The sequence below is a fragment of the Pleurodeles waltl genome, chromosome 3_2 (assembly GCF_031143425.1).
Source record: "Pleurodeles waltl isolate 20211129_DDA chromosome 3_2, aPleWal1.hap1.20221129, whole genome shotgun sequence".
In the NCBI taxonomy this organism is placed as follows: Eukaryota; Metazoa; Chordata; class Amphibia; order Caudata; family Salamandridae; genus Pleurodeles; species Pleurodeles waltl.
The window spans coordinates 123786887-123800962 of record NC_090441.1 but is presented as its reverse complement, the minus strand read 5'-3'; the positions used below and the strand labels follow the sequence as shown (position 1 = coordinate 123800962).

Sequence of the window (14076 nt, the reverse complement as noted above, 5' to 3'; positions counted from 1 at the left end):
GGCATTTAGGAAGGTTTGTAACTTGCATCCCATTAGGATTTCTCCATCGGTGGCAGTAACCACTAATTTATCTGCATAAAATACAAATCTGTAACCTGCCTGCTACATGCTGTGCTTTGCAGCAGGCACATTAACCCTCTGTCGATGTCACCACGAGTAAAATGTGTGACCAGAATAGATATAGATCTCTGCACCCCCCCCGTAGTAGATTTTTTTCAAATTCAGCTCCGCCCCTTAGCTGAGCAGTCTCGTGCCTTGTATGAAAGATAGCGCTTATAGCGCGCCGGTCCACATCATACTTGCCCCCTAACACAGTTAGGCACGACAAGCTTCCTTTTCGTATAGCAAGCTATAAAAGCGCCCCGCGTTTGCAAATCGAGGCAGTTTTTAACCTGTGACGCGCTGTATAGGTGTTCTGCAAGACATCTGCATGCATGTGTGCTTAATGCAGCCAATGTTTGTGGCAATATCAGGGACATCACAACAGATAAAACCGGGACCAGCAGACATAAACCACCCCCCACACTGACCTGTAAGACCAGACCCCTGGCACTGCCTGACTGACCTATGGGCCAGTCCGACCCTGGACACCCACACCAGACACAGATGTGAACCGAGTCCTGCCCATGTGCAGTCACTAGTGACTTGTCCAGCACGGGGCAGCTGGGCAGTCGTGCAAGCAGTGTGCCACTTACAACCATGCTGACCTTTCTTGTCAAACACATCACAGTGGCAGACTAGCTTCTGAGAAAAAAAACTGCTAAAAACGCCCTTTCAATAAAAAGCATCTCTGCCCTCGAGAACTGAGTGCTACAAGGTTAAAGCACAGGTGTCCACTGTAGGCCGAGAAAGGCCAGACCCATGCCATGTCTTCAGGAAATCCATATGTGACACGTATGCGTGCAACAGATATAAGTGGAACAGGTTCACGCGGGTCCGCCTGCACACCGAGCACGGATTCACGCTCTCCTGGACAATTGTTGGACACCCCGGCGTAAAATGATTCCTTTAGTCTAACCTCTAATCTTAACAAAGAAAGTCTCCGTGGAAGTCAAGATTTTATGTATTTGACTAACAAAAGTAATATATCAGTGTTACAGATATTTGTCTAAGTTTTCATGACCCTCTGGAACAAAATACCAGCCTGTGACCGGCTTTGACTGGCCTATGGAGAAACCAGACCATTCAGACCATTACTGGACAGGCCGGTGCCCTGCAGAGCCTGGAAGGGCTGGGAAATAGTCAGTTATCAGTCAGTCGTTGGCAGGCAATAGCGCCGCGGTGTGTCGCCACACAATGCGCCCACGTGCTGCACTGAACGCCCGTCTGCAGTGGCGCTCCAGGAACTGACACCTGTGGTTAAAAACTTTCTGCAAGTTGCTCCATTGTGGCTGTAATCCCCTGGCAGCTTGTCTGGCCTCTGCAACGAACACCCCGTGGACTCACCTTTCCTCCTCTCCGTGGAGCTGCCAGAAGCCAGGCCCCCCCGCTACAGCAGCCAGGCCTCTGTGAGCCTCCGGCGGGAGAAGGAAGCAAGATCACACAGCTCAGGGACGAGGCCGCCTCAGATGCTGCCGGGACTGAGCGCCTGCCAAGGGACCTGGGGGCGCGCCCGGATGGGCATCCTTTCAGCATGGCAGGGAGGACCCGTGCTGCCCGGCTGCATAGAGCCCACCTGGAGAGAAGCTCGTAGCAGTCCGTCTGTCTGGCAGGGTGGCCCCTTTTTCCTATTACATGGCCAGTGGTCAGCTGGAGCAGGGGCGGCCGGCCCTGGGCACGCGCACCGGGCAGAGGGGTCGGTACTGCTGCCTCCCCTGGCCGCTGAACGCAGCCTTTGGCACAGGCTGGGATGGGCAGCGCAGCCAGCCCTCTTCCGTGATGGTTTCCATCAGATAACCCCGCTGGAGGCAGTTCCATCCCACCGAGCAGGAAACACACTGCTAGCTCGGTGGGCAGAGGCAGGCGCGGCATCCCTCGGTCACCATGGAAACGCGCTACAGAGGGTGGGACTGGGGAGGGGTTGTCAGGTGGGAGAGGGCCGAAAGGTTTCCCAGATGAACCCTCCCCACCCCCGTCCCCGTGTCACCACGACACTGGGGCCAGCTCACATCTGATGACTGGCTGCCGTGATGCATCATTGCCAACACTTCTCAGCATGGCTGTGCTTGAAGTAAGTGGACAGAACCAGCACCTCTCAGCAGAGAACATACTCTTCCCAGCAGAGCAGTAATACTAGTAGTGTGTTAGTGCATACACTTCCCAGCAGAGCTGTAATACTAGTAGCGTGCCAGTACATGCACATTTCAGCAGAACTGTAATATTTGTAGTGTGCCAGTACATACACTTCTCAGCAGATCTGTAATACTAGAAGTGTGTTAGTACATACACTTCACAGCAGGGCTGTAATACTAGTAATGTGCCAGTACATGAACATCTCAGAGGAGGCACTGGCTCCACGCGGACACTTAGGGCTTCATTTACAAGAATCTGACACATCAGCATCCATGGGCCAGATTTCTTGTTCTTCCCTATGATCTCCTAATGACGCCATGGATGTGCTGTATTTACAATACAAAGCTCCATGGTGCACGTTTTCACAGATGTGTCAGAAATTCTGACACATCTGTTGGCGCTAAACTCACGCATTGCTGAAGTAGCGTTGTTAAAATGACGCTACTCCGGCAATGCGAGGAGGCTCCCTTTAGAAAAAACCCTGCTTCAATTTTACGCCTGCTCTAAGCAGGAGGTAAAATTCTGACGCAGTGAAGTCACAGAATGACGCAATGAAATGTTGTAAATTTCACTGTCAGTTCTGCGTGGGTTTTTGCCTGGGAGTGCCTACCCTGCATACAGTATACCTGGCGCAGGTGTAAGCTGACATAAGGCTCTATAAACTGACGCATCTGGCCCAATACTTCAGTTTGGAAATGTAGAACAGTGTAGAGCGCTGCTAGCGCCACCTCTGCGTGAAAAAAAAATGACGCAGCCGTGGCGCAAGGAGCTTGTAAATGGGTCCTCGGTGTGTTCTCAGACAAGTCACTCGTATTTCAGCAGTACGCAGCCAGAAAGTGCTCAGATCTTGGAGCAGAATTAAATGTCCACTCAGGACTTCACTTCTTTTTAGGTTCTCATGCACATCATCTTCCGGCTCATTTCTTAATTACGCAAGATGCAATGCGCATACATGAAATGTACATGGTATGACGGTTCTCACATACTTTGCTGGCTTACACCTATTTTCTAATTCTTGTACATGCATACCACTACACTGCACATGCTGCGCGTGCACAGAATTTAAAAATGGTGACTTTTGCTTCCATTTTACGGGGTTATTTTTCCATCGCTCTAAACATGTTTACTGACATGCCTCCCCTTCCAGTGCACATGCTGTGAGAACTGGGCATGTTGGTACACTTTCCCACACTTTCTGACCACTTAAGTCTGATGAGCAGATAAGTGTGGGAAAAGCATGCCAGGACCATGGTGCATTGCCGTTGTGTGGGTGGTCCCCTCATTTCCATTGCATTCCCTTACTTTCCTCCAATGCCAGATATGCTAAATCTAAGTTAGGATGTGCGTGTGCCTAATGTGTGCATACACTGCATATCTTCCATATATCCCATTCTTCTGCATAGAAAACACGCCCTCCGTCTGCTCTCAGATGTAATATGCGATGCCAACAGTCCAATTACCAATATAACGCTGCACAGTTGCTAAAGTTACTGCCCTGTGTGGCATGGAATGGAGAGTGTTGAATGGGACAAAGTAGAGCAGTCCCTAATATTCAGAACAAATGGAATTGTGGGCAGGGGAGGGCCAAATTATGTGGCAGGGGTGAGTAAATTATGTGGCAAGAAAAGGCAAATTATGCTGCCTAAGGCAGCACATTTTGTGATAGTTTTACTTCAATATTTTGCCATTTTTACACTGTCTGGGTATTGGTTGCACCCCACTAATCCCTGTTTAATACCCAAATACAGCAATAAGCTACAGAAGGGTGACCGTCATCCTTTGCTGTGGGCTTTCAATTGTGTGTCAACATTTCACTACATTTTTAGTAATTATTGGACCGTTTGAGCTACAAACTATTTCTTGGTTAAAATCTACAGATTATGCAGCCGATGTTGGATTCTGTAGCAAAACCTAAAATTATGAGGAAAAACACAATGGCCACACAATTGCATAATTTCGGTGGCCCTGTTTATATACAAAAATATGACGCTGCTGCTCTCTTCCCAACCCTGATGCACTTTCAGGCTGCCTAGTGCCATGCACACCATAGTGCAAAGGTGTCCATGTAATGGTGGGATAGACTTTATAATGGAAGCAGGTCCTTCTGGTACAATTATGGATTCACCACCTTTGCCACATAATCCATCATCTAATGCATAATCTGCAGGTTTTAACAAAGGGAATTGTTTCTAACTCACACAAATTAAATGTTTCTGTAAACGTGGTGACGTGTTTGCGTGCAGTGGAAGGCCCTTCACAAAGAATAACTGCTCAACTTTCAGTCACTTATTTCTGTATTTGGTTGTTAAACTGAAACTAATGAGGTGAAATCTTTGCTGAGACAGTATTACCATGTGAAAACATTACAAAATAATTTAGTAATACTATTAAAAAAATGCGTGACATTATGTTGCTCAATTTGCCTTTTCCTGCATTTAGCATAATTTCCTGCTGCATAATTTGATGCTCTGTTGCTGCACAATTCCAGTGGCCCTGGTCATACCTCAAAACTTTTCCCACTTTGTATGTGTGCTGTAAGGCGGGGCACATGTGTAAAATTTGAAGAGTTGGAGGAAATAACGATCCTCCTTATTTGGCTATGCCTCAAAGTGCTGTAGTTTTTTGGCATAAAGTTCTTTCTACCATAGTTAGTAGGTAGGGGTTTGTATCGAAAGCTACAAGAGCGGGAAAACCCAGATACCAACCACTACTTTGCATTACTTTGGGTAACTTTCCAAAATCCCAAAACAAAACTTGGTGCCAGTTTGTGTCATTTCTGGTGACTTTGCACCTGCACAGAGTGTTCATAAATCTTGCCCAGTCTACCCTTTTCAACGTAAGATGAGCTTCACAGGGAGAGATTTATGCTTCTCTGAGGCATGTCAATGTCCGAAGTGAAATCAATTATGCAGGTCAATAACAACTGATCAGGGGTCGATGCTGCTTAATGCTTTCAGTTATGAATTGACAATTCCATCATTTTAAGTCTAGAATTTTGTAAGCCATTTCACTACTTTTGAAGTCTAAACAAGTCCAAGCATTACATTTTGGTAACACATGATTTTCGTGGCAAAACAAGGAATTCAGTGGCTGGATGGGCTAGCAGGAGAAGTCCCCTTACCTTGTGTTTGCTGATATGAGAGCGGAATTGAAGTCTGAGCAGCCAAAGTTCTTGTGCAAGAATTCCAACCTACAGGCAAATAAAACCGGAAGTCAGTTAATTACGAGTCCATTATAGCTCCAAGTTTGCAAGTCATGTTTTAAACACAATGCAGCATGTGGAAGTGTGTAACATCCTGCCTCATACATTTGGATTTTGGGGGACTTTTCCTGGGTTTAAAAACCTCCAAAAAGGTCTACCTGAAGCGCTGATTGTTTAAGGGGCGTGGAAACTCTTCAGTATTCGCCAGTCTTATTTTTTTATCAAAAGTCCTGCTTGGCTTGGAAAACCTTTGTGACTCACCAGCGGTTTAATAAAGTTTCTGAAATGTTGTCCAGGAGTTGCATAGAATCCCTCAGTGTCATTGCTGTGGCAATTTAAACTAACTCTGGATTCCTGTGCTTTATTGAAAACTCCATAAGGAACCCCTTTGCAGAAATAACACAAATAACAAATCGCTTTCCATACAGGGCTTGGTACCACGCCTCCTGCTTTAAGCGCTATAAATAACAAATGTTACTGTAGAGGCAGACATGCTTCCTGGCTCGTTGACTGGTGCTAAGCTGTGCAGAACCCTGAGAACGGGACTAGTGAATTCCAAAGCTGAGTGTCCGAAATCTAAAGTTTTTCTTTCTTCCTTCGTTTTGATTGGTCGATCGTGTAACGCTTACTGCGAAATTACTTTTTATATAGCGCTTAGCAATGCAGTTTTGTTGTAAATCGTGACAGAGCCCTGGAAGGATGAAGGGTTGAGGTGGGCCTGTCAGGACTTAAACTCGTGATCAGCAGCTTCCATAGCCACCCGCATCTAGCACTTATCTCGCTGAGCCATTGAGCGGCCAGATCTAAGGTTCTGATGGGAGTTGGGGGGCAACACTGTGAAGGGAGGAGGTGCGTTAACCCTCCGGGGTGTTTTGTGGGAACTTGCTGTTGAAACAGTCTTTTCTGCCCACGGGAGTGTTGTGCAATAGGGTAATTAGCGGTGTAATTAAGCAGTTCTATTTCGAGTTTAGGAAAGAATTGTCAGAGTCCCAAGATCACACATGCTGACACGCAGCTGAAGTTTTCGAGCGCGGAATGGGGCATTCCATAGGTGTAACAGTTTATGAACAGCAATGGTGACCCTGGGACTGCCACCTTGTGGGGTTTGCCATTACTGTCTTAAAATAGCTGTATTTGCATATTATATCATGCACTATGCAAGGAAGGACATAAAAGGTCAACAGTGCCTGGTATTTGTGGCTAATCTTTAATATAAAAAAGTGTCCTCGTCTTATCAGCAGCCAGTCTGTAAAATAGATTACATTCTTGGCGAACTTTCAAACCTCGTTAAGCATTAATTTGGCATAAAAGCTCTGCCCGCCGTGTCCTCATCTTCACTCGAGGGGTGTGGCTGCAGATGGCACCAGGGCTGGCTTTAGGGCAGTGCGAGCGGTGCGGCCGCACCGGGCGCTGGCCTGGAGGGGAGCACTGACCTCAGGAGGGGCGCTGTGTAGGGCAGTAAGTTAGGATTTAAGACACCTGCTGCGAAGTTCCCCGTGCTCAGCTTCCAGGCAGCAACAAAAATCTCAAGATAACTTTTGTAACTAATGTTCCTGTTAGAGAAAGAGATCAGAGTTTTCTCTTGTGCAGTTTTGACTCGCCAGTAAGTAGCGCAAAGGGTTAATATGCTGCTGCAAAAAACAGATCGCATTTTATGTAGATAACTGAGCGAATTAGTGAAGCCAGCCTTTAGAAGGGCTTTAAACAAGTGAAATGTATGTGAGATGGGAGCCATGGAGAGATGAGGGGTCATTGTGCTGGGTGTTGGTGAGAGAGGAGGTCATATGGTGGGGGGCCAAAAAAGATTGTTGCACCAGGCTCCATCAGCACTACAGCCGACCCTGGATGGCACAGGGGCGCGTGTTACCCCGGAAGCTCTTCTGGAGGGTGCAGCTCACCAGTGGCCCTAACCTTTCTGCTGGAGCTGGTGGGCTTTGTGTATCGAGTCTGTGGAGCAGGGGCGTCTAACAGGGATATACAAACCACATTTTCTGGATGTGTGTCGACTATACAAAGGGATGCTATTGGCTATTTTATTTATTGCCCTGACTCACAGTGCGCCCACATTCCATTCCACCTTTCTGACTCTGTGGAACACCGTGAAAGTGAGGAATGTAAGACGGCTGAGGTTATGTCTGGGCCACAGTGTCCACATCTAGGCTCCCCGATCAGCACAGCTTTTCAATAATGCAGAAAATAAACACTGACAACAGTGCAAGAGATGACCACAGCGTTCTTAAAACAACAATGGATTTACTGGTTTGTTTGTGGCCGGAGTTCATCAGCGCTTCTCCCTCCAGCCGGAGTACATTCCAAGGCAAGCGTCGCTGATACATTTGCTAAATAAGCATTGGCAAAGACAAAAGGTTTGGCTTTGGCTGTCAGCTTTTTGACTTAGTCTAGGGCAAAGGTCTTCAAACTTTTTAATGCTGCGCCCTGCCAGTGGGGGAAACAAATCATGGCCCCGTCTGAATTCTTCACACTTATTCTATTAAATTTACAATGTTTAAATAGGTCTACACTTATTTAAACATTGCAGCAAAGTTCTGTTACTGTTTTAAAAATGCATTCAAATACATGATGCCAAACATACTATTCTGGTCAGGCAGGCCTTACTAACGTGTAAAAGTACCCACAGTGTGATTATTAGAAGTGGGGGCGGGAGTTTTGAAGAGTACTTGGAGTCCCTTCACTTTTCACACACTCCCAGCTCCCATGAAGATGACAAAACAGGTCAGTGATGGCCCATTCCAGAGCGGGTTACTGCTGCTCATTTTTCAACTTAAAACAAACCCTATTATCATACTAAAACTTTTAGCCAGAGCCTGGTGCCCTCCTTGGGATCACTTGAGGCCCCCCTAGGGGGCTCGCTGCCCAGTTTGAAGACCCCTGGTCTAGGGTGACCAGACAGTCCCGGTTTTCCCGGACAGTCCCGGTTCTTAGACTGTCCTGTTGTCCCAATGACGCTTCTCTTAATTTTAAACAAATGTCTCGGTTTTTGGGACAAAGTTCAGATCATTGCATAAATGTCCTGGTTTTAGGGACAAAGGTCAGATTATCTAGGGAAGCATAAGTTAAAGGTATGCTCTCCGTTAACATACGCCTACAAAGTATGCAATAATTAAAGTAACTTATCTGTTACTGTAAGGCAACACAGTCCCCTGTCTGCTCCCAGCAGAGAGACGAGTGGGGAGCAGAGAGAGAGGTGGGTGGGACGGGTTGGGGTTGCAGGGTGGGAGGTCAAGCCATAGCTAATTTTATATGAGTAGTCTTGTAAATGTGTGTGTTTACATGTATATATATATATGTGTGTATATATACACACACACCTATAGACACACATTCACAAAGCTACGCACAAAATCAGGACATGCCAGATATAAAAGTGAGTGTAAAGTATTTAGTCCTTCTTTTATGTCTGACCTGTCCCGGTTTTTGCTCCTCAAAATCTGGTCAACCTACCTTACTCATTCCTGTTTTGAAAAGCTTTGATTCTGAGGAGCTGCTCGGCTCCAAAAAATATAAAAAAATAATTTTGGCTAAAAGCAAACATATTTTGACCTCCTAAGCACAATTGGGCATGGCGCTCTTGGTAGTGAAGGGGGCTACATCGTGCGGATGTACTCTTTGTGAAGGGCAGAGTGCGTCACGCATAGTGACGTTATCCAATGGCTGCATCCGGCTGGCTGCATCCGGCTGACTACAGCCCCTTTCTGTATGCTGCAGGGGGCGGAAGACAGTGTGAATGACACAGCACCGGGCCAATGCATGAAGAGGGCTGGCCGAAAACCCCGAGAAGTAAATATGTTACATACACAATTTTAGTAAAATTAAAAGGTCTTAGCTACACAGTTTCATCCTTTTTGTTTTTTTTTGTCACTGTTGTCTTACACCCCCCCCCGCCATGTTCATATCCTTCCTTCCTCTTTTCTTCTATAGTTGCACTGTTGTGCTATCCTTTCCTTCATCCTTAGTTCGTCCCTTGTTACTCCTTTCCCAACCTCCTCTTCCCCCTTTTCACTCCATTTGCCACTCTTTTCTGTCCTGCTTTCCTCTCCTCCTCCCCTGCTTTCTTCCTTTATTACCACTTTCTGACCCGTCTTTACCCCCCATGTCCACCATTTTCACTGTTCTCTTATCTTTCCATTCTTTCTTTTGTCTCTCTGTTTTCGGTCTTTTCTTTTTTCCTTCCTTTGTCTCTTACTTCTTCATTTTATGCCTTTTTCTGCCCGGGTCAAAGGCTGATAATGAAAATAAGTCCCGGTCCCTACAAACGAGTTCCTGTGCCCGGCACCTGCAACCACCGGCACAAATTAAGCCCTATCGGTCAGGCAGCTGCTGGGAAAGCCATCCCACAACAATGCAATCAGCTGTGGACAGCCCCCTGTGGAAGGTGTGACGTCGTAGGTTTGTGTTGTTAGCTGTAGATACTGAACAGTAAGGTAACCTACTAGTGGAGATATTGGCCTTTATTAAGTGTCCTGCTAGCTTGGATGTGTAAGTAAATATTTGGTCCGTCCACTCAGTCTGCCTGTCAGTCGGACTGCCTCCCTGTCTATTTGGCGGTGCTATCTATCTAAGTGGCATTATTATCGGCATTTTTTGTGATGGCTCTAATAATTGTCAGAGGAAACAGGTTCCAGCTTTGCCACTAGGGCCACTTTTGTCCTTAAGTATGAAGCTTGCCCCTCTGCAGCCCCCCTTCGCGAGAACCCAGTATGTCATACATATACAGCGCCGAGAAGCCTCAGACGGAGAGCCCAGGCCCCTATCACCAGCATCCATCAACAACAGAGATTGTAGAATGTTGCGTTGTTTGATGACGTCAGCTCTGGTTTTGAGGTCCAGCGTGACATCATCACGGGATGGACCCTTTCAGAGCGCGCTCTTTTAATCTTCATGGCCACAGCTTCCAAAGAGGGGCAGCTTCGGGCGAACCACGCAATCGGAGCAAAAATTCGAATATTTTAAAATGAGTTTTTGCTTCAAATCTGGCGCCCTGCTGACTTTGGTGACGGGCGAACGTAGCATCCTTGCCTGTCACAGAACCCTTGCCTCGCTGCTGGGCTTTTCTACAGCATCTCTCATCAGCCTCGGGGGCGGGCCTCATCCCAGTTACTCTATAAACACTTTTAATCTCTTCAGATATCTTGATGGCAACTTCCCTGTCACTCTCTACAAACGGTCTGCATCCACTTTCACGCAACAAAATGCCAGGCGTCGTTTTATGTATTGAGAGATGATTTACCTCTGCTGGCATTTTACTCCCCGCGAATGGAAAAGCCTCCGTAATAAATGTATGTATGGTACAGGGTGACGACACCAACCCGGCAGGGCCCAATCGGAGAGAGTAAATGCAGGGTCATTTAGGGCCAGAAGCCTGGCGAGGCGGGGGGCGGGCAGAGTGGAGACACCTGGCATGAAATATGGTTTCTATCTATCACTTATTGCAAATAAATTCTATATATACATAGAGAGAGGGTTTTCTCATTGGGAACACGACAATTCCACTTCTTCAACAGTGCTCTATAGTGAAAATGCTCACATACCGTGAAAGTATGCTCGCTTTGCCAAATGACAAAATCTGCCCACTTTCGCACACAGTTTTTAAGTAAAAAGTGAAATTCGATCGCTGGGCCTCTCATGCTAGACATAGTAGTTTCTATGTTAGGAGCATCCTGGTGAGATATGGCGCTACACAAGACTACGAACATAATCTAGGCACAACGCACAATAACTTCATACTGCGAAATACAAAGTAACACAACGTCGTTATAAGCCAGTCGGAATAATGGCCGGGCGAGTTAAACGCTCGGGGCTGACATCTGCTGCTGTCTGTCGGCCGCAGTTCGAATCTCTGCAACGAAACCCAGGCTTCTCAGGTCAACTGAGCGCCGTTAAGCAGGGTAAAGGAGACAGCGCTTCTTGAAAGCGCCTAGAGACGTCAGAAGTGCGGTGTTAAGCACCGTGTTTAGAACGAGTTGGTAGCGTAACACAGAATATTGGGCGAAGACTTACCGTATACCCTGTCCAAAGTCTGCCTGGGAGAGATGCTTGCTGGCACAAGGGCTTTCTTTGGCTGTGTTTCTTGCTATACTTACCAGACAGCAGGCCAGAGGTTTTATAGCTGCTAGGGCGTTATATGCAAATGACGTGTCAGACAAGTCCAGCTTTACAGAAAGAGAAAAATCCCCAAGGCCTCTGGCCTTTCAGCATCAGCTCTGGAGGGCGTGGCGCCACAGGTGTCATTGATCGCAGCGGGTAGCTGCACGGGTTTCGCTTTCTCCCCCGCTTACCTCATCCGTGTGTTTATTTCTGTCCCAGTGATTCCCAGGTCGGTCGGGAGGATTTTCCTTAGTGGCCGGGATTGGGACAGAAGGAGCCGGAGCTCGGCCAAAGGCTGCCCTGGGCCGGACCTGACTGATGCCCCTTCCCATCACCGCCCCCCCAATCCCAAATGTGTGGGTGTGAACCGCTGACATGGCAGGCACAGGGGATGGGCTGCCAATCACCATCACGCATGTTACATGCCCCGTGCATGGCAGGGCTGAAGTTGGGCAGTACCGTGAGCATGTGAGATGCACGGACTATGCCCTGCCATGGCCCGCGCGCCCCAAAAATGCCACCCACATTTATTCACGAACCATTACTTGGTTAGTAATTGTGACTAGTTTGTGGTTAACATGTAAGATAACAATGAATATTTCCACAGCTCTTCCCCCGCCGTTCCCCCTTAGCCCCTTTCTCCCTTTCTCCCCCCCCCCCCCCCCCCGGGAATTTCCCTACTTCATTTTTATTGTCTCAACACATCTCCTTCTTTAGTTTACTCGCTTTGTCCCTCTCCGGCCGCCACATGATGTCTCCCCTCTTCTTCTTCCCCCGCCGTTCCCCCTTAGCCCCTTTCACCCTCACTCCCCCCAGTCTCTCCCTCACACCCGGGAATTTCTCTACTTCATTTTCATCCTCTCAACACATCTCCTTCTTTTGTTTACTCGCTTTGTCTCTCTCCGGCCGCCACATGTCCCCCCTCCTCTTCTCCTCTCTCCCTCCCCCCCACCTCCTTTAATACCCCCCTCTTGCATCTTAACACTTACTTCCCTCCCCTCAGGCCCCCTACCGTCTCTTTGCCCCCTCCCTTCTGTCCTCCTCAGTCCTCGTAACTTGTTTCCCTCCGCTGACGTGCTCCCCTGTCTCTTCTCTTCTGCTCACCACCTTTCTTCTGTTTGCCCCCCCCCCCCCACGCTCTCCTCCCCTCGTGCCCTGCCCTATTCGTACCCCCGTCTCTCACCTATCCCCGCCCCTTACCAGCCAGGCCATTGCCGCCCCTTTCTCCTCTCGGACCTCATCTCTCCGTTTCCTCTCTTCAGCCCCCCCCCCCCCCGCCCCCCCACCACCTTTGCTCTTCAGGGGCTGAGGTTGGACCGCAGCCAGTGGTGCACACACCCTCGGAGCTGCCTTCGTCCTCTCCTCTTACAAACGCCCTCAGAGGCCATCGCAGGAGACTTTGTGGAGCCATCATCAGGTTTTTATTGGGGGGCACGTTGTTTGGGATTTGGTGATGTAGCGCCCTCCTCCAAACCAGGCCTCTAGACGCTTTAAAAGATAAAGATTGACTTTATCCACTATGGTACTCGAGTCACACTGATAGTGAACACCTGGTCCAGCAGTGTACCTGACCCATAACACACTGTTTACAATAAATATTATCTTTGGCGTTGCACGAGAATTATAACAAAGCTGTGCAAAACCAGACGCCCCCAAATTCCTGAACTCACAAAATGATCTATATATATATATATTTTACATACGGGACACTGGGACTCCAGTGCACTCCACCCATTATCTGAATCCGGTTAAGGAAATACCACCGACTGCCGGGCGCGTGGCTTCCATCGGTGCGGCAGGTGCAGTGCCACCAGCGCCCAGAGGCCTGTGGTGCCCATTGATCCTTGAATATTGCTGAATTGTATCATTCAAACTGCAACCAGGGACTCCACTCCCTTCCTTCATGAAGCTCTGGTTCCCCACTGCCCCTGCAGGAGAGGCTCCCCCTGCTGGTGCGGGCACCTGCAACGGAGGTGTCCGCGTCCCTCCTTATTAGAATCCCTCCTGGTGGAAGCATCTTTCTAAATCTGCCCCCCCACCCCCCCCCCCCCCCCGCAGGCAGCGCCTGCGCCACAGTCCGCTCTAAACAGGCGCTAGCCCCCCCGGAGCAGGCACGCCACGTTTTCTGTGAGGTGCAGATAGCGACCCTCTGGGCCCACCCGGGCCAGACCATTGGCATTCTGTGCCTGGCGGTGTGTGGTCGCGGGACATGCTGTACCCCTGGATTCCACGGGGCGGCGCGAGCCGGCCACAGGGCCTCTGGCCGAGGTCATGTGCCCACTTCCAAATCCAGCCCTAGCCACAGAAGAGGAGGGGTGGATGGAGCGGGTCACAGCAGCTGGAACAGAGGCAGCACCGAGGCACGGATCATCGCCGCGAGAACAGCAGGCATCGGGAACATATACACAATTTCAGGTTAAAATGAAGAGTGTGTACAGGGACTAACAATTACACCCTACAGGAAATAATGCTAAAAAAAAATATTTTGAAAAAAATGTGTGTGTGTTGATATGATATTAAAAAAATAAATGTAATCA

The 14076-nt window shown here is 48.4% G+C and overlaps 1 protein-coding gene across 2 annotated transcripts in view; it reads right to left on the bottom strand.

Moving 5' to 3' along the window:
• NOS2 (nitric oxide synthase 2) overlaps positions 1–12639 on the bottom strand; it is a 60885-nt gene extending 48246 nt beyond the window's left edge. The window contains exons 1-2 of one of the 2 annotated variants that reach the window (XM_069226968.1): positions 12552–12639; positions 5354–5422 (exon numbers count right to left, since the gene is read on the bottom strand). The gene's annotated coding sequence lies outside the window, so the exon portion shown is untranslated. Of the gene's footprint in view, positions 1–5353; positions 5423–11452; positions 11588–12551 lie in introns of those variants that run through there. The other variant, XM_069226967.1, reaches the window with a different exon arrangement.
• Positions 12640–14076: the final 1437 nt, after the last annotated feature.